This window comes from Lotus japonicus, chromosome 6 (assembly GCF_012489685.1).
Source record: "Lotus japonicus ecotype B-129 chromosome 6, LjGifu_v1.2".
Lineage (NCBI taxonomy): Eukaryota > Viridiplantae > Streptophyta > Magnoliopsida > Fabales > Fabaceae > Lotus > Lotus japonicus.
This window is the reverse complement of record NC_080046.1, coordinates 62,782,577-62,802,754: the sequence shown is the minus strand read 5'-3', so window position 1 is coordinate 62,802,754 and position 20,178 is coordinate 62,782,577. Positions and strand designations below refer to the sequence as shown.

At 34.5% G+C, this 20,178-nt stretch overlaps 2 pseudogenes; both read right to left on the bottom strand.

Moving 5' to 3' along the window:
• Nucleotides 1-7,678, bottom strand: part of LOC130725754 (uncharacterized) — a 15,487-nt pseudogene extending 7,809 nt beyond the window's left edge.
• Nucleotides 7,679-11,945: 4,267 nt separating this feature from the next.
• On the bottom strand, nt 11,946-13,141 carry LOC130725753 (polyadenylate-binding protein 7-like; annotated as a pseudogene).
• Between the last annotated feature and the right edge of the window lie 7,037 nt (nt 13,142-20,178).

The following is a 20,178-nucleotide window of genomic DNA, read 5'->3' as shown; positions in this document are numbered from 1 at the left end:
TTCCTCTGCCACAGCTTTCCTCCATTTAGGAAAATTAACAGCTTGATGATAGTATTGGGGTTCATAGATTCCAAAAAACTTGATTGACAAAGGAAAGATATGAGGATGACAATTTGTCGTATGTGACATGAATCTGAATTGGATAAGCCACTATCAAGGAATAATCCTTAAGATGATTTGGTAACCTTGTTACACGAGATGATTTTCTCAAAGGCTGTTGATGGTGGTGTGAAGGACCAGAAGCAGACTGTGGTGTAGGGGTGGGATCTGGTTCATATTGATTTGATGGTAAAGAAGGAGTGTGGGGTTCCCTGGCTTCTACTTCAGCATCAATATCAGTAGGAATAGTCAGTACGACTTCTGGAAACAAAGACGAGATGCAAGGAGAACTAGGAAATGCTGCAAAGGGGAAAATATCCTACTGGAACTAACATCTCTGGAGATAGTGAACTTTCTTGTTTGCAAACTGTACACCTTGTTGCCTTTGTAACCAAAGGGATAGCTACAGGATAAAAGACAATCTATTCGAGGTGCTTCTATAATGCTTGCAGAATTGGCAATGAAGGTTGTTTTTACTGAGGGTGTCCTGAATATAGTTCATGGAACTCATGTATACTATTTTATAATTAAACTTTTTTTCTTCACTAGTGTTAGTGATACTTTTCAAAGGAAAGGAACTCAAATGTTCATTTGCCATTTGATAATTTTATAACGTATACAAGTTTTAAATCAGGGCTTTGCATATAACTGGTGACATTGTGATGATCAATGCCCGATTGTTATACTAAGTATTCTTGTTTATTGATGTTCTTAATTATCCAATTGATGGCAGGATAATGTTAATGCAGTCTCTCTCAGCAGCACCTATCAGTCTCATACAGTGGTGCAGACTTCACGGACATAGCCGCCTACCTTGCAAGAATGCAAATCAGCAGCATATGAAAAGTGTGCCTCGTGGTACTTCAGCAAGCAACTTAAACAATAAAAAGGAGAATATAAATTCAAAATAAGGAGAATAAAAGCAACTCAAAAAAGGAAGGAAGCTAAATAACTGACATCTCATAAAATAACATGCTATCCAATTACTTGGAAATACCATGAAGAAAACAGATAGCTTCAATTTCAAACATGACCGACCACCATATCATTGCCAAGAAGAACATTGTTTGGCTTTATATCACAACGAAAATTTCGATGCATCACCTGAACACTACCATTAGACATGTACTCAAAGATTAGGGTCTTGGCATTTCTTTTTTGAAGATTTAACATTTTAACTACAACAATTGATCCACCACCTGCAAGTGTTCCTTTGTAAACAGAACCAAAATACAGCAGACAGTAAAATTTGTTCTGATTTGGTACACTTCATGAGTGCAGAAGGAATTTCTGTTTTTCTAGATAATTTCTCTACGGTCATACAGTCACAGAACATGAATTTGAAATTAAATGCCTGAAACAGTAAAGCTTAAGTACTAGAACAGAATTGCCAAATGGCTTAAGTAATCATATTAATTATTACAATACGATGGAATTCACAAGGAAGCTACTTGGGGTATCTAACCGTGATAGGAGTGTTCACATCGTGCTCCCCGTCACTCCAAAGTATCCTTCCAAAGACATATTCAGTCTTTGTCTTTGCCTTCGCCTTCGCCTTCGTCTTCGTCTTAGGCTTCCAGGTAAATGTTACCTTAAACTCCTTTTTTTGACCTTTTTTCTTGAAGGTCAAAATGTGAGGCTTAACTACAACTTGCAATTGTGGATGTGCCTTGATTTTCACTCTATACTCGCTGGGGGACCCAACATTCGTAAAAACACGACTAACCGTCACAGAGCGTCCAAGATCAAGGTCAAGAACCACAATAGACGGATAATTAAAATTTCCGATTTTGAATGACTTTGAAGGAGTATACGGTCTGTTGTAGAACATCTCTAGATCAAAACTATCACAACCACGCTGTGATAGGTAGTCCAAGTAATCACAAACATCCAAATCATACACAAGACCTGGGTCCATAGCACGATTAGGTTGAATGTGGCCTGCGCCACAAGCAAATGGAGTTGCCTCTTCCAATTCTGAATAATCTGACTCCCACATAGGCCCTCCAGAGTTATCTTCTGTACTTGCTGCAGAAGGAGAGGTTATTTTTTATAATAAATGGTATAAGAAATTGAATGTCAATGCAATGATCTTATAGCTATAAGTGTACGTGTAAACAAACCCATTTACCTGTGGTCATTAGTGCTGACTTGATAGCAGCAGCACTCCAATCAGGATGGATTGATTTAAGCAATCCAGCAATGCCGGCAACATGAGGAGCTGCCATTGAGGTGCCTGACATTTTAATGAAAGGAGTTCCCATATACGCACCAGCACAAGCAGCGATAATGTTTACTCCCGGTGCAGTGATGTCAGGCTGAAACAGAAATAATACATGATCAATTAAGGTTTAAGATAGCCTAAAGCGTGATTTATAATCATGAAAAACAAACGCAACCTTAAGGATTGCTGGGTCAAGACGATTTGGGCCCCTTGAAGAAAATGAAGCAACATAAGGTGCGGGGTTTATGCCCAGTTGTGTTTCCACCCTTGAAATATGAGCCTTGGGCGACCTGCATCATATGTGCATAGTATAAAATTGTTAGGCATGGATAAATCAATTTCAAAAGCATGGAGCATAAGGAAGAAAACTACCTGTTGTGCTTGATGTAATTCAGAATGTAACTAGCATCTTTAGAGTTGACATGTGAAGCAGGAAGCACATGAACATCATCAGGGCATTCAGCAACTTCTAAATCCCCGTCACTAGCCAAAATCAATCCAACCGCGCCTGCACGCGCTGCTTCCACACCCTTCTCATACACCGAAAAATCACCACCTAAAAGGCAAAATAGTATTTTTCCCTTTGCCTTTTTTTCATCAATAGCTCCACTCTCGCATAACATGCTACAAGAATTAATTATATCAAGAGAATACTCACTATCATAGGTAAAAAAGAATTAAGAGGATCAACTTAATTTAAGTTCTCTTACGCATTTTCGGCAGATGCATCGCGGGCTTTGACATCAACACCCCTGACCAACGGGTAGAATTTCCCAGGTGTTAAGTCAGACTTATGAAAGCTTGTTCCCTAACAATAAAAGAACAAGATCAAGCTTAGGTCTTAATGATATAGACTATTATATACAAGAATGTAAAGGTAAGGGATGATAGACAGATTAAAATACCTTAAGGACTTTCTTGTTGCCAAGGGTAATATAGCTAAAAAACTCTCTGTCTGTTGTGCTTGCAGCCACCGTGATTACCCACGGTTCCAAGTTGGTGACAGTATTAGGAGAAGGTCCTTTGTTTCCTCCAGACTTCACAACAATAATTCCATTAGCAACCGCCTTGAAGGACCCTAAGCAAGTAGCACTATAAATAAACTCCTCGGGATTCTCATCACCCATTGACATTGAAATAACATCAACGCCATCACTGATGGCCTTTTCATAAGCACTCAAAATGTCTAAATCACAAGAGTCTGGTTGACCATATTTTGATCGCCATCCCACCTTATAAGAGGCCACTCGAGCTTTTGGTAATGCACCGCTCGCTGTTCCCTTGCCAAGGCCAAATACACTTGCTCCATGAACAATGTTACCTCCAGCAATGGATAGTGTGTGTGTGCCATGACCATCAAAGTCACGAGCACTTGCAAATGAACCCTTGCCACCAAAAGATTTAAACGATTGGTAGAAGTATCTTGCGCCAATTAGCTTTCTATACAAAAATAGTGAGTGTAAATAGGAGCAACAAATATCAATTCAAATAAAAAAAACAGTTAAAAAGATGAAGAATTTTTTAATCATGCAACTAATGCAAATCACAATCTTAATAAGCTCAATTTTAACTTCTACTGAAGCTATTTAAACTTGTTGGGTACAACTTTCTATCTCCAAACATATATTGAAATACGTACAAATTTGCTTTCAATAGCCATAACAATTTTTTTTTGAAAGCAAACAACATAATTTTATTGAGGTACTTCAAAAAGATAGACAATTACAAAATTCATCCCGCACCGACATCATGCCCCGGGCTATGGCCAACAAGAACTTTGAGTAAGGGCCTTATTAAAACATTTACTAGGAAAAACCCTATAAAAGGAAAAAGAGTACCCTAAATTCAAAGAAGCCAAAGCCCAACTATGAAAAGAATCCCAACAACCTAACAAGATTTAGCAGATACAAAAAATACATGATTCTTTCCTAAAACCACAACAGCCCTCACAACATGGAGATAAAAAGCACTCTGCAACAAACGCATGATGGCTGCATAATTCTTTTACAACAAGAGTTAAATAAATATAATTAATATTAATAAGGACTGAATGTTTTTACTAAAATATAACCAACTTTAAATTGGAGTTGTTATGAGGACTTTGAAAGAGAAAGAATAACCTATTGCAGTGAAAATTGTCTGAATTGTTTTTGTCTGTCTGACATATTCCTTTCCACTTGGTTGGGATTGGTCCCATCCCTTCATCACTAAAACTCTTGGATTCAGGCCAAACACCTATCAATCAATATTCATAAACCATAATTTAGAAATCATTTTATTTATATATTGATAAAAGAATATATTATCAACGATTGTAAAGATAATGATCGATCATTCATTACCTGAGTCTATACTTCCAATTATTATATCTTCACCAAATGATTTCTGCCATAATGAGGCCTTTGGAACTTCACCGGTTTTTCCCGCTAACCCAAGGAAAAACCATGAGTGAGTTGTGTGCATTGTATGTTTTTTGCTCAAGATTACAGATATTACATTCGGATGCTCTGCATGAACCAAATACAAAGCAATGGTTAGAAAATTAAGTAAGTCCAAAATGGGCAGATATACGTAGGATAAATGCATGAAGCTCAACTACTTACTTGCAATATTCGATGCTACATTTTCATCAAATACTGCAGCAAAGCCATTAAAAAATTTATCATCATAAGAGTACAATATTGCTTCTTTGGCCTTCTCTGTGCTGCATGTACATAAGAAAATTTAACTAATCAGTTCATATTGGTTTTTCCACCACAAAATTTTATGGACTTTGTGGTTAAATTCTTCTATACCTTCCCATGTAAGGTCCAAGGAAATCATAGTGAGAGTTGGTTACTGATTCAACATCAGCAATTTGGCCAGATGAATGTGATCCCAAGCATACAAGGTAGGACTAACAAAGTAAAGACAAAAAAATGAATATTAGACCGCAATTCAAATGTCCAAAATATGAAGAATTTAACCGACACCATATATCATGAGTAACAATCATAATATCTTAAGAAATGAAACTTATAACCAATTTTGATGTTAGATATCAGATACTATAGTGGCTAGTAATAGATGAAGTTTGAGACAGTACATAGGGGGAAACTATCAGGTGAATAAAAAGATTGTAAAATCAAGCTCTAAAATCAGCATATGAAACAAATAAAAAGTTGATTTGACCTGCTTAGCCATGTAATCCAAGTGGCGAGCCTTGCCATGGCGAGTAGGCCAGGTGAGATCGCCAATATAAGGTTCCCGACGATGCTCCCATAACCTCAGTCGCTGCAAGAAACTCATCACATCATATTGCTTCTTCAGAGACTGTTTCTTCAGCCATAGCTCCGGAACAGACTTGTAAATGCCTGTTTGCCACATTATAAATCAACACAATTAATTTTAACATGTTTCATCATTCTGTGTCTTCTTCACTAGCGTGTAATTTTAGCAAAATAGCCAAATGCTACCAATCCAGTATAATGAACAAACATAATGAGTATATCAAAAACCAATAATGAAAATTTAATAAAAACACATGGACTAATTTAGAACCAAAAACAAAAAATGTGAATTCAACATTAAGTTTCCTACTTTGCCAGTTGCTTTTTTACTATGTTCATTCTTTTTAATAAGGGGAATGCTAGTGCTATAGTGCAAGAAACCAAAACACTCACACTTCCTAAAAAACCTCTACAATGGACCAAACCAAACTAAGTTCCATCTTAGAAGAACCCTAACATTTATTGTGATCTAAAAATCCCTCACAAGACAATGGACAGTACTGCAAAATGCTGAATTAGAACATAAAAGTCAATGCATTTACCAACAAAAAACCTTATATCAAAGGTAAGCAACTAAATAGGGAGATAAGGGCAGAGAAGAAATACCCATTATAGAGGGAAAAGTAGTCAAAGAAAAATCTCTCGCTGCCAAGACCAGGCCAGTACCTCACTCTTTGCCTTCACTGCAATGATATATCACCGTGAGCATGAATGAAAAATACAAGAAATTGACAGGGTGTGATGTTAGCTACTTCACTCTACCAATGAAAAATTGAGCATATATATACCTGAATAAAACCAGAACTTGACCAAGTGTACCCTCTAGCTAATCCCTCTTCTGAAGTTCCCGCACAAAGCTTCTCATCCAAAAACTTGGCAATGAAGGTCACTTCTACCATGCAGAAAAAATAGGATAACACAGTCAGTTGATTTCAAATCACATGCATAATAAATCTCTCATTAAGTATAAAAAAAAGTGTTGCAAAACCAAAACTAGCATCTTAATTAATTAGCTATTTACCTAGACCTCTCTCTCTCTGTGTTGGACATTTGCCCCCATGTCACTTTGGGATGTCTCTCATACTATACTACGTAGTTATAATAAAAAATATTTGACTGCCCCACAAAAATTTCAAATGCCCCCACAACTCTAGCTTTACCTCCAATGCCACTAAAAAGATCAACTTTTAGTCTCATGGTCTAATTTTATGATTGCGATTTTACATTCCAATTTCAACCAGTGATGTATCATACCCATTTCTCTTTCTTTTGTCAATTCCAAAGATAGAAAGTAGCTAACTGAGCGAGGTTGATATATAGATATATAGATGGTGGATGTCTATTAGGGTGTGTATAAAATGGATATATTATAAAAATATTAGTTAACAAGGTTACATGCCATGACTTTGAGCCTGTGATTTATGCCAGGGACAGTATCTATTGCCATTCACCATGGCTAATTTTTTAAAATAAATTAGTTGTAGCATACCAAAATTTAAAATTATATGAGTTCATTAAAAAAATTATTAAGAGTTATTTTATTCCTTATTCCATTAACTTAACATTTTATTCCTTATTCCATTAAAAAGAAAAAGGAGATAAGATACAGGGAAATAACAACCCAAAGAAGTTTGATCAAAATCCTATGACTTAAAATAGACTAATATATAATTAACGCACAGATTATTTTATTTTAGTCAAACACACAAATTTTATAGGCACATATAATATATTCACAGACATTAATACAAACTATAAGCCAAGCCCAATAACTAAACCTACCTAATTTGTTTCACATACACATGTTTAGTGAAAAAGAAAATGGTAGTGCTGCTTGGTTTAATAAAATGTTAACAGAGAAAAGAAAAGAGAAGCACCGCTTTAATTTGCAGAAACAAGGAGACGTCAAGTGAAGAGGAAGGGGACGATGGCAACTTCAGGTGTTGAATGAAGACTGAAGAAGGATCGAGATGGTGCGGTTCCGGCAAGTTGAGCAATAAATAAATCAAATGATAGAAATACCCTCTAATCCTAATTCGTTTATCCTCTTCTTCTAAGCTAGCTCTCTCGCATAATGTGTGAAAAGGTGCTGTGTGTGGGGTAGTTAGCTGTTAGTTGTACCATTTTTTTTATTTTTATACAAAATATATTGGGAGGGAAGGATATGTCGGTCTATTTGGAAAGATTGAAAACAAAATGAGTGTATCATGAAAAGTGTATACGTGTTTGTTTCACCCATGAAAATGAAAATAAATGGAAAACCATACAATATTGCAGTGGATGCTAAATATGAAGAGTAGAAAGTGGAAAACAACATTAGGAATCACAACTAAATATGAAGTAGGAGTGCACATGGTGCTCAATCAACACAGTGAAATCATCCGATAAGTGACGGTAAGTTGGGGGGTAATATATATATATATATATATATATATATATATATATATATATAACATATTTGTAACTTGTTCAATTTTTAGTTGTTTTCTATATTGTGTTTTGATTTATTTACAAATAATTTTCTGTTCCATTTCATTTCTTCTCAATTTCTTTTCCTACATCTTTTCTTTTCTTATCACATTATTTATCATATCTTACATTTCTCCCTTGTCTCTTCTCATCGCTCACTTAGTCTAATGAATGTTTATCTCCTTTTGAAGTTAATTTAATAACTTATAGTCATTAACAAGGTTAGGAACTCTGTGCCTAAAAAAAGCAAGAGTTAGGAACTGAAAAGTACAGTAAAACATTTGATCAGGACATGTAATTTGAGGGAAAATATCTCACCAATTAATTGGTATTATCAAATATCTGGTATGCATGCATTTAGAAACATATACAAATTTTAGAAGGAATAAGAAGGGGTTAATACTGGATGAGAAAAAGGGAAGAGTGCTGAAGTGATGGACATGGTGTTGTATTGTTAGAGAAGAATACTATCAAATGGAAATAAGAATGAGTGATACAATGGATCGGATATACTATCAAATGGAAATTAAAGAAAACAAAAGAGTATATTACCTAGTGGAAATGATAGTGGGGGCATTTTATGTAGTCTGGGGGCAATATTACACTAGTATCCTAATATTCTGTCATACTATTAGCCTATTTTTTGGAATTCAGGTGGGGTCATTTGCCCCCATCACCCTTAACCTGCATCCAACCCAATCCGATCCAATGATAAAAATGCGGGTTGGAGTGAGCAAACGGCTCCATCAGATGAATTTTACTATGATCCAATCATCTTCGGATCGGATACCGGATTCCATAATAATTCATCCAACTCAACCCGAAATCCAATCATATAATAATAAGCTTTCCGTTTCATATCAAAAACATGACAAACACTGAACAGAACATGCATGTTCCGTTCCCTTCACACCTGTCTACCAAACACTACCTAAGCCTTACTCGTTGATTTCGACATTCTCATGTAACTGTATTGTTTTGTTCAACTACCGTAAGAGCGTCTATTACAAGATTGGGAAACACATTTATAAGAATATGAAAGTTGAAAATGCATATTTTCACGTTTATTATAAGGTTGTAAATTTGATACCGGATATAAAACATTCCACAAATCAAATAACTTTCATAATTCCCTTCATTTGACACTACTCCCAAGTTCCATCATGTTTTTTCTTTTCTTTTCATTTTTTCAATTTTAAATCAAATGAATTTTACAAATATTATTCGGGAATACTAAATACTAAACAAACGCCCCTTAGGATGATGACATTCTCAACAATCATATTTTGAGGAATATTATTCTTGATAATGTGTTTCTCACCCTTTAACAAACGCCCCTTAGTGGGCGTTTAAGGGGCGTTTGTTTCAAGGTTTGAGATCACATTCTCGGGAATGTTAATCCTAGAAATATGATTACCGGGTATATTATTCCTGGGTAAATTTTATAAATGTGTTTGGTAAGTATTTTGTATTCCCGGGAACATTTTAAAATTTTCTTAATTTAAAAATTAAAAAAACTTAAAAATAGAGGTAAAAATGATAAATTGTGGGAGAAGTGGGAAGTTACATTCATCTTTCCCATGGGAATGTAAGACTTCCAACCTTTTTCATGGGAATCAATATGAAGGAAATCATGGGAATTGTGGAAGTTATTTTATCCCGGGAATGATTGATACCCAGGAATCATAATTTCCAATCTTGTAACAAACGCAGGAATGTTCATTCCCAACGTTCATATTTCCGGGAATCTCTTTCCAAATCTTGAAACAAACGCCTCCTTAGGATTCTAAACATACACGAGCACTTGCTTGCATAGATTGCGGTCAGTTGACTGCGGTTGAGAAATTATTTACTAATACACTACAAAAAAAACGTTATTTAGTGAGGTTTTTTTTTTTTTTTGCATTTAGCGGGGGTTGAAAACCCCGAAGTTACACTCCCCACAAATTATTAGCGGCGTTTTTCAACAAACCCTGGTACCTGCATATGGATTTAGCGGTGGTTTTTAGCGGGGGTTCTAAACCTCCCTTATCCGCAAGCTTTTTTTAATGGGAGTTTTCAACCCCCTTAAATGTAAGAGATTATTTACAGCTTTAAACCTCCCTTGGCTACTAGAGTTTATTCTAGGGAAATTTTTAACCTCATTTAATTGTTGAGTTTACTTATTAACCATTTAAAGAGGCTTTCTAAACATCCTAACTATCCTAACTAGTCTTCATTTTTTCAGAAGTAAAAATGAGTAAACAAAAAAGTCTGGTATATTGGTGAAACAATAGTGATACAGGACCATACAGGCAAATACAAGCATAATAAATTGCAAAGGAAATTCAGTAGAGGAAAATAACTCCAAATAGGACAAAATGGTGAAGTAAACCTGTATATAACATTGATGATAAATAATAATAAAGTTCAAGATTCCTGCCAATGCCTCAGTTTCTACATTCTTATCTGTATCATCTGATGATTACATAGAATATTGCAAAAGTGATAGATCATAGTAAAGTAGCAAGAATATTTTTGAATGACATTGATTTATTGATTTACATCTTAAGTGAACCAAGTATAGAAATGTTTTCCCTATCCTCTAGAAGTGTTGTGCTTCAGTAGATGAAGAACTCAATCAGAAGTACAACTATCAGCAATATATCTAGGTTTTCATGAATACATAGTTAATCTCAGCAGTATAGAGTAACACTTAAGAGCTAAGACCTTATCTAAAAAATTGAGGAGTCCAGAAGAATAATCTGTACTTAATTGCCTAAAGTTAATCTCCTGAATATTTGCATACCTTAGACATTGTACCAAACTGTCAGCGGCCTCAGTCTCTTGCATAGCCTCAGTTGCTGCTATCTGCGCCGCATCTCTGAGCCTCATAACTTCCTGTCACAAAGGTGAACATAGAATAAGAATGAAACGCTACAGTTACAAAATATATCATCTGAACAGAATGATTCAGTAAGCCATATATAATTTTCTGAACAATGCATCCATTGGTTGAAGGGCCTGTACGGGAACAAGAACACATAATGACATAATGTTCATCAAAGTGTGATCCAATCATATGATCCAAAACTATTATACTTGCAGCATACTTATTATATTTGTATTCATGAATACTTTGACAGCCAAGAACCAAAGAAAATAAGTGTAAAAAGCCAGGGATTTTTCAATGAATATACCCTTCCAATCTTTGAAATTGATGATGGGAGTGAAGCCCATTGAACACTTGCATCTGTCACTTTTCTACTATTAAGAGAAACTTTGACCAAGTTTCCGGGAAGTCCGTGGTTAGCAACTTCTGCTGATTTCTTAATATAAACCAATGAAATAAGACTCAGAACAACTCTTAATGAGAGATAGAGACAATCACTCTGCTAACTCTTAATGAGAGATAGAAACAACTTACATGAGGTTAATGCAAGAAGCACATTTGCACAACTCACATGCAGCCTAAAAGGACAGTTTTAAATGATAGCTGCAGTGCAGTAAAATATACTATTAAATGTGCTGGGGAACTTGAAGCGCATTTCTATCATTTACTTTAAAAATGTAATATAGAAGAAGAAGCTACAAGTTTTACATGGTGAAAATCATGATCTGTAGGATGAATGATTGGTGCTTTTAACATTCAGATGGAAGACCACTATTAAAATTTTAAAAATCTGGGGCCTAATGAAGGTGAAAAAGAATGTGCAATTCATGGTTGAAAAACATAACAAATTCCATGATATGAACATATTCCAATTAGAATAAAATCAAAATAAATTACAGAGAAGACCCAAAACAGCTCAAGATCAAAGCAATTATTGAATTGCATGCAGACAAATACAAAAATTGGCCAAATGTGCTTCTGGTGATGATTATAAACAATTTTACCTTACTTGCTATGATCTTTGTGGCAAATAAATGTTCTTCACATATATGTTTGATCCCTGGAAGTTAAAACATAGCATTCAAGACAACTGAAAACATAATGGCTAGTTAAAAATAGGACAGAATGGCAAACAAGTTACCTTGTACTTCAAGATTTGTTCCTTTCTTTTCTCCTCAAATTGATGGTTCAAGATCCGCTCACGCTCAGCTTTCTTCTGCGCCCTGGCTACATACAGAATCTTCGAACCTGTTTAAGACAAATCAAAACCATGTCATGTCCCATCAAGAAATGTCAACTATGCCTACAGAAAACCAGCACAGTAAAAGGGTGCAAAAAAAAACTACCTAGTTGTGTTCCGTTCATCACTTCCAGGGCCCTTTTAGCATCATCAGGGTTTTCCTAGTTCACAAAGCCATAGCCCTTTGACATCCCATTCTCATCCTTTGAAATAGCCAAGCTAACGATTTTCCCAAAAGAGGAAAACCTTTCCTTCAGAAGTGCTTCTGTAATATCTAGGTCCAAATTCTTCATGTACAAATTAGTATATCTGGCATCAGGGCCAGGCAAAATGCGCTCACTTTTTTTCACAAACCTCCCAACATATCTGTGACAAGAATCAATCAATCATATATATCAAAATTGATCTCAGAAAATAACAGGCATACAGAAATTGAAGACAGCAATCAACTATAGGCTTGAAAATCAAAGAAACAATGAAAATGTTCAACATATTACTAAGAACCAATGCAGAATATTCTCACATACATCTGCTTATCATTGATAGTAGAGCCATTGAGCTTCTCAATGGCAGCATTTGCAGACTCCTCTGTTTCAAATTGAACAAACCCATATCCTTTGCTCTTCCCATCATCAGCCATGACAACTTTGCTGGACAAAATATTCCCATATTTCTTAAAGATTTCTTCCAGTCCAGCACTATCCACTGATTCTGCCAAGTTCTGCAACAATACACACACCACAAACTCAACACAATAAGAATCCTCTTCCAGAAACAACAATGAACCACACTACACTACTGGTTCACCAATATCTCAAATCAAAGCAATGTAGCTAGTTAGCACTATATACCTTAACAAAAACGTTCCCAGTGCAATTCTTCCTAATATCAGGATCACGACGCGACCACAAGACCCTTATCACTTTTCCATTCAACGTTGAATGATTCTTCACCTCAATTGCTTGCATCGCTACTTGGCCAAAACCAAACAGAACAAAGCAGATTACGGTAAATCACACACAAAATCGCCGAAGTAAAGAGACGCCGGAGTGGCAGCGACCGATGGAGGAACCGCCATTGATTGAATCGCGCAAGATTGGAGAATGAAGAGAAGGAAAATTTGGGAGAGAAAAAAAGAGTGTGTGAAATGAGAAAAAGTGCGAGCGAGTGAGAGTTAATTAAGAAAGTTTTGCGGGGTTATTAAAACCCCCTTAACTATTAAAAATTAACGACATTTGCGGGGGTTTTGGTTATCGAAACCCCCGCTAAAAACCCCCCACTAAATAACGTTTTTTTTGTAGTGATAAGATACTCGTGCAGTTGCTCTAGTGATGTTAATTGTTAACGACTCAATTGATTTTTTACCTTTAGTGATGGTAGCGTTGACAATTAGCGGTTCAACTATTTTTTTTTTACTTTTTCTACTAGTATTGGTAGAAAAAACTGAATGGGATAAGAAGATGTTCAAAATGAAGTAGACAAGAAACTGAATAATCACTAAAAAAATCATGTAAATTAATGGCGGTTTTGGTTTATGTCGTAATTGTATCCAACATTAACTATAAAATGGCGGTTTAGGGTTAATCTCGTGGCAACCGATATAATTCAACCGTCGGAATTTATAGTATAAACATTGATTTCAACCTCCATAATGTGTTGAAGACAAGTTAGACACCACTTTCAAGAGGTTTAAGACCTCAAGATATTGGTAGATTGTGACGGCAACTGCCGGAAAAAAATAAATACAGTAAATTATATAATATACGAGAAGGTCATTAAGAGATGTTGCTCCAACCGCACAACTCCTTTGGCCTAGGTTAACATCATCTAAATCTAAATCTAAATACAATATAAAAGAGATCTTATAAGAAGGCAGCTTTTGACACTTGGCAAGCAATGAAAAAGGTTTCAGCAATTTTTCCATGATTAAAAAAAATCAAAAAGAAAATCTTATTACCACTTTTGGAAACTTGGGAGTGACACATTTGCTAATTGTTTTTTTTTATCTAAGAGTAACCATGTAATAGCACCCACAATTTATTTTATTTTCAAAATATTTTTAACCAACATTCATTATTAATTCATATTAATTATCCACTACCTACTTCTATGCCAATCATTATTTAACGACTTAAACCATTTTAAAAATATGTTCACAATATTTAATGTCACCACTAACCTAGTCAATTCACGTTCAAAAAAATCTACTCAATTCAATGTACCTTGCAGATTGAAACAAGAGGGTTATCTCAAATTTTAAATAAACATTTAAAACCCAATTTGAATTAAAAAGAAATTAAGAGAGCACAATTTTTCAAAACCTCATTATACTCTGCCTCTTTTTTAGCCGATTAGATTTTACTTTTATTTTAATGATTTTATACTAAAAATATCAGGAACAAAAAACCTTGACTTTTCCCCTCCGAAGCTATTGTTGGAAACGTAAACCTCTTTATTCTTTTTGAAAAGAAACTTCCAACCATGGAGAAAGCAAATCTCAAGCTTCCATACCCTGCTTGACCCATTAGTTAGCATAAAGCCTGGAGCCTTTCACCGAAACTAGGGATGTCAAAATTACCCACACCCATGAATACCCGCAGATAAAAACCCGTTATGGGTAAAATTACTCGCGCCCACGGCTATCCTCGAATTTATTTAATGGATATTTCTACTATCCATTTATTAATGGGGTGGGTACGAATATATATGTATCCATACACATGGATACCCACCTGATATATAAAATACTAAAATATCTTTATATATATATATATATATATATATATGTATGTTAAGTCTAATATCTAGTGAATTTGTGTTTGAGTTATAATTCTCCTTCAAGTAAACTTATACAACGGTAATTGTGAAAAAAAGTCCTTTAGACCCAAACAAGGGTAGAAAAGAAGTATTTTCTTTCACATTGATTGACTGTAAAGTCCAATCTTAAATTTTACTTTTAATATAATTTTCTTTTGAACAAATATATGTGAATTCATTTATGTTCATGAGTGTCGGGTGCCCATGGATAACCACAGATATTTTAAAATCCGGTTAAAACTCACTTAAGGGATATCTATGTGGGTATGGAGCTAGTGGGTACGAGTATAACTTTTTACATGTAGAGCGAGTGGTGAGTATATACTATCCATGCCCACATGTACTCATTGACATCCCTAACCGAAACGTTTGTCTGTTATACCCTGCCCACACAATGACCATCATCTTCTTCATATCCATGATTGGCTTATATGAATTATGAATTAAAAGTGGCTCCTTTCCAGAAAGAAAAGATGACTTCATTATACCCAAAGTACAAAGGTAGTTGATGATGACGACGAGGTGAAAGACGTGGAGAAAGATGTAGATGATGATGACGGCGGTGAAGATGTAGAAGACGAAGTGCTTCTTGGGGAAGGCAATAATGGATGCTTCTGATGCTAACCTCTCTTTGGTATTTCTCTTATTATCATGTTCACGCATGTTCTCTATTTTTTTACTTTACGGAGATGTTGCATGTTAAATTCTTGACAGGCCTTAGTGATGCCATTTCCCCCCGTTTTAGTGTTACTGTTTAGACCCTTAGTGAGAAAGTGTACTTTCATGTTCAGGCTGTGCTATCAACTGCAACTTTGACTTCAAATATTACTGTACTTTGGAAAAACTTATGCTTTTGTAGAGACTGGCCTCAAATAAAGGACATATTTAAATGTCATCCTCTTGATTCATTTTCTTTTATTGTTTAATGACGGAATTTTAGTTTTTGATTTCTTATCTCAAGCCACTTGCTAAACTTGACCAGGAAATGTGGCTGAAGGATTATGTGCTTGATTTGTATCCAGATACTAAAGCTTGTTCTCCAGCTCTGGTAAGATCAAGTATAGTAGGAAAATCTAAAATTTTCACTTTAGTTCTGACAAAATGTTATTTACATAGGAGATTTTGATAAATTCCATTATCTGTAGTCTTGGTTCTCCATGTCATAATTGATTCTCTTACCTCTCATGTTGTAGGATGATTTGGCTGTTTGAAATAGGACCAAAAGCAAGTGTGAGAGATTAATCAACTTAGGAGCTTAGAGGACGTTGTTGATATTCAGGTTTCCAAATTAGTGTCCATGTTACTCACTTACTCCCTTTTCTTTATTCTGTGAGATCAAAGATGGCAACTAGCTTACTGTCATCCAAGTAGTTGGATTTTTGGAACTTCTGTTTCATTCTTTAACTACCAAGTCTTCTAATATTTTCTCATAGAACTTAATTTCAGTTTTGCTTTCATTACTTACGCTTGAAGGCCCTTACCGTCCAGTCGTCCACCATCCCCCTAACCTCCTAAACATAAAGAAGGAAGCGGATGTAAAATATTTAGATGTTGGTAATTTCATTTTAGAAGTGTTTACATCAATGGAAATAGCTCCATAGTTTTCATCTACTCATAATTCTTTTAGTCGAATTTTTGTTTCTATTATTACTTGATGTAGACCTGTGTTGTGCAGGTTAATCTTCTTGAATTTCTAATGTATTACTCACAAATAATTTTATGCTGGCATTGCATGATATGATGTGACAGTGCTTAATTTGGGCCAACAAAACAGAACAATTATTTGACTAGCTTAATTTAACATGTTTTGTGATAGCTTGAAATGGTGTTGAATTGCAATATGTATGTTTTCCTGTGATGGTCATGCATTGTGTTTATGTTTCCTCAATCAGGTGGTTGAAAAAGGTGTTCTTATGGAATAATGATCATATTGTGAACTTAATCAAACAAAACCGCAAAGTGATATTGTCTATAATCTTCCCTGCATTGGAGAAAAATACTAGAAGTCATTGGAACCAAGCGGTCCATAGTTTGACTCTAAATGTACAGAAGATTTTCCAAGATAGATCTTGATCTGTCTAGGGAGTGCTTGCAGACGTTTGAGGAAGTTGAATCATAGAAAGATGAAGTCATAAAAGGGCGTGAAAACACTTGGAAACGCTTGGAGGAGTTTGCTGTAAAGAAAGTTGCAAGTAGCGAAGCAGTGCTTATTGGTAAAAGCCCCCACACACGTAGCTATGCAGGTTAAAATTGTAGCATGTATGCTGCTCCAATAGCTTTGATTTTTATAAATGAATTTCATAGTATTTTCTTTTGTATGTGATGGGTTTGCACAAGAGGGGAAATTTCTTGAACAATTGAAAGGTTATGATTAGTAGCAGATATTCTCATTTGCAAAGCAACATCCAAAGCTTAAGTTGCATTTGTGCTTTGGTACCCAGAGTTGGCGCTTGGCTCATTTGGGCACTTTTCCTTTTCAATGAATTTGCAATGAACATTTAGTTTAAGACTAGAAATTAGACACGTGACGCCAGCCTGAAGAGGAAACCAAGTAACAAGACTATGGGCTGCAAATCTATGAAAAGAATAAGATGCAAGAAAGTGCAAAGCTGTCTAAAATCTAACATGTTATTTTTCTCTTGCTCATTGACTTTACGTTGTTTGTCCTTCCTTCTATATGACTGAATTCACTTCTAGGAAATATACCCGAATTTGGAAGAACTCATTTATGCATATCTTATAGCACAATGTGATTGTTTTGTGTAAGCTTATGAAAATAGCTTATGATTGTGAAAATACATAATCATTTTAATTTTAAGAGTAGATATTCATAACTCTTTTAATTTGATTGTGAAAATAGGGATTCCACAATGAAGAACATTTATATTTTATATTGAGGAATAAGGATCTTCCTGTTTTGATCAGAAAGAACTTTTAATTATTATTATTGCTGTCATGAATTTATAAAGAAACATCTTTTGCTAATTCAAATGGTGGAGTTATAATAATTAAATATTTTTAGAAGTAAAAATATATAAAATTATAATAAATATGTCGTGCTATTTTTCACGGTATCTATAGGTCATTTTAGATGAAATTTTCTACATAAGTTTTTGTTATTTTCAGACTTTTTAAATGATTTTAAGAGAATGTATATATAGAAGCATTATAATTTAATTGTGAAAATTGGGAAGTCTGAGGGAAGAATATTTTCAGTTATATTTATTTATGTTTAAGTTACATATTAAAAAACTCATACGGGAGGAACATTTTGCTTGAAAATGCTTTCAAGCTGAAACTATTAGAAAATGTTTTGTTATAATTTTAGTATTTTTCTCATACTTTTTAAATAATTTGAGAGTAGATATACATAAGCATTATAATTTGATTGTGAATATAGGGCTCCCATGGGGAATTAGATTAAAATAAACATATTTAGTCTATATTTATTAATTATATAGTAAAAAGCTCATACATGAGGAACATTTTGCATGAAAATGCTTTCAAGTTGTTGGAATAACAAGTCTTTTATACATGAGAGAGAGAGAGAGATAGAGAGAGATGGGGAGGGGATGGGGAGAGGGAGAGGGAGAGGGAGGGGGAGAGCGTGATGGAGAGGGAGCTAGAGGGAGATTGAAAATATATAGTCTAGATTTATTGATGTTTAGATTATATAGTAAAAAACTGATACGATGAGAAACATTTTGCATGAAAATACCTTTAAGTTGAAACTAATAGAAAATGTTTTAATATAGTTTATATATTTTTTCTAGACTTTTTAAATATTTTTAGGAGTAGATATACAAAAGCATTACAATTTTATTATGAATATAGAATCCGATGGGGAAGAACGTTTAGATTAAAATATTATCAATTAAAAATAAGAAAAGAGCAAATTTTATTATAATTTTATGGGTTGAGTGGAAGAGATCCTATATTATGAATTCCTAGTACTATCAGCCCAGTCTTTTGAACCATTTGTAAATCAACTATAAAGAAGTAAACTACCTAGTCTTTTTGCATAGGAGAACTAAATTAAATATTTGATCCAAAGCTAAACTTTAACCATTGCCGAAATTCTTCAATGTGTGGAGATGAGAGCTCTTCCTCTGTTTCAGATCTCACATATGCAAACATGCTTGCAACAAACCTGAAAATTGCAAAAAGAAGATGTTCAACTTGAATGAAACACAACAACTTCATATCTGAAATTACATGTATAGTTTTATACGCTTACCTACATTTGCAATTGCATGTCTCCGCGTAGTCATGCCCACTTTAGTATCATCTGAAAATTCAAGACCAAAAATAAGTTATAAAAAAATAAAAATGGTCTGGATTGAAGTTTTGTTGAAGGGAGCTGAACTTTTCTTACACATTTAAAAACCTCTTCTTTTAATAACAAAAAAAAACCTCTTCTTTTCCTTCTAGTGTGATTAATTTCATCCACACCATATTAAAAAAAATCACAATATGCATTATGACAATATTCAGTTCAATACACTTTGAAAAAATTTATGTGTCTAATTCAATAGACCTAGATAAATAACTCATTCACGTGTATTGAAATCTGAAAGGAGTGCTCTTACCATTTCCTCTACTTTTCCAGCCAATATCCTTCCCTCAAAAGATTGGGTTGCTTGCTTCATCAGCACCTTACACGGCGAAGTTGGTCGTAATAATTAATAAAACCATTTGCAAGGAGATAACCCTTCAATCAGCCACTACTCCTAATTCTTTATCCTGAAAAGAAAAAGACACAAATTTTTTAAACTTCAAATTCTTCAAAAATAATATGTTCACATAAACGTGACACTCTATTTTTCATTTTAAAGCAAAATGAAATATGTTCCATTTAGAATGAACTTGAAAGAAAGTATAACAATGCAGTTTCAGTACTGACAGAAAAAAAAAATAGTTAGAGACAGAATCATGCATGGATGAGTAGTGGAATTGGATACCGAGGAAGCAAAATCATAACACAAATGTCATTTATCATTATTTCACAGTAAAGGAAATAGAATGTTTCTGATGCTATGGGAACTTCCCTTTATTCTTCCACTTCATTATGATTCCCCTCTCCTATATATCACAAACTAAAAGAAGATGATATGAGAAATGAGGCAGGTAAAGAGATAATAAAAAGACTCAAAACATTAACTAATTCGTGCCTAAACCTTTCAATTGA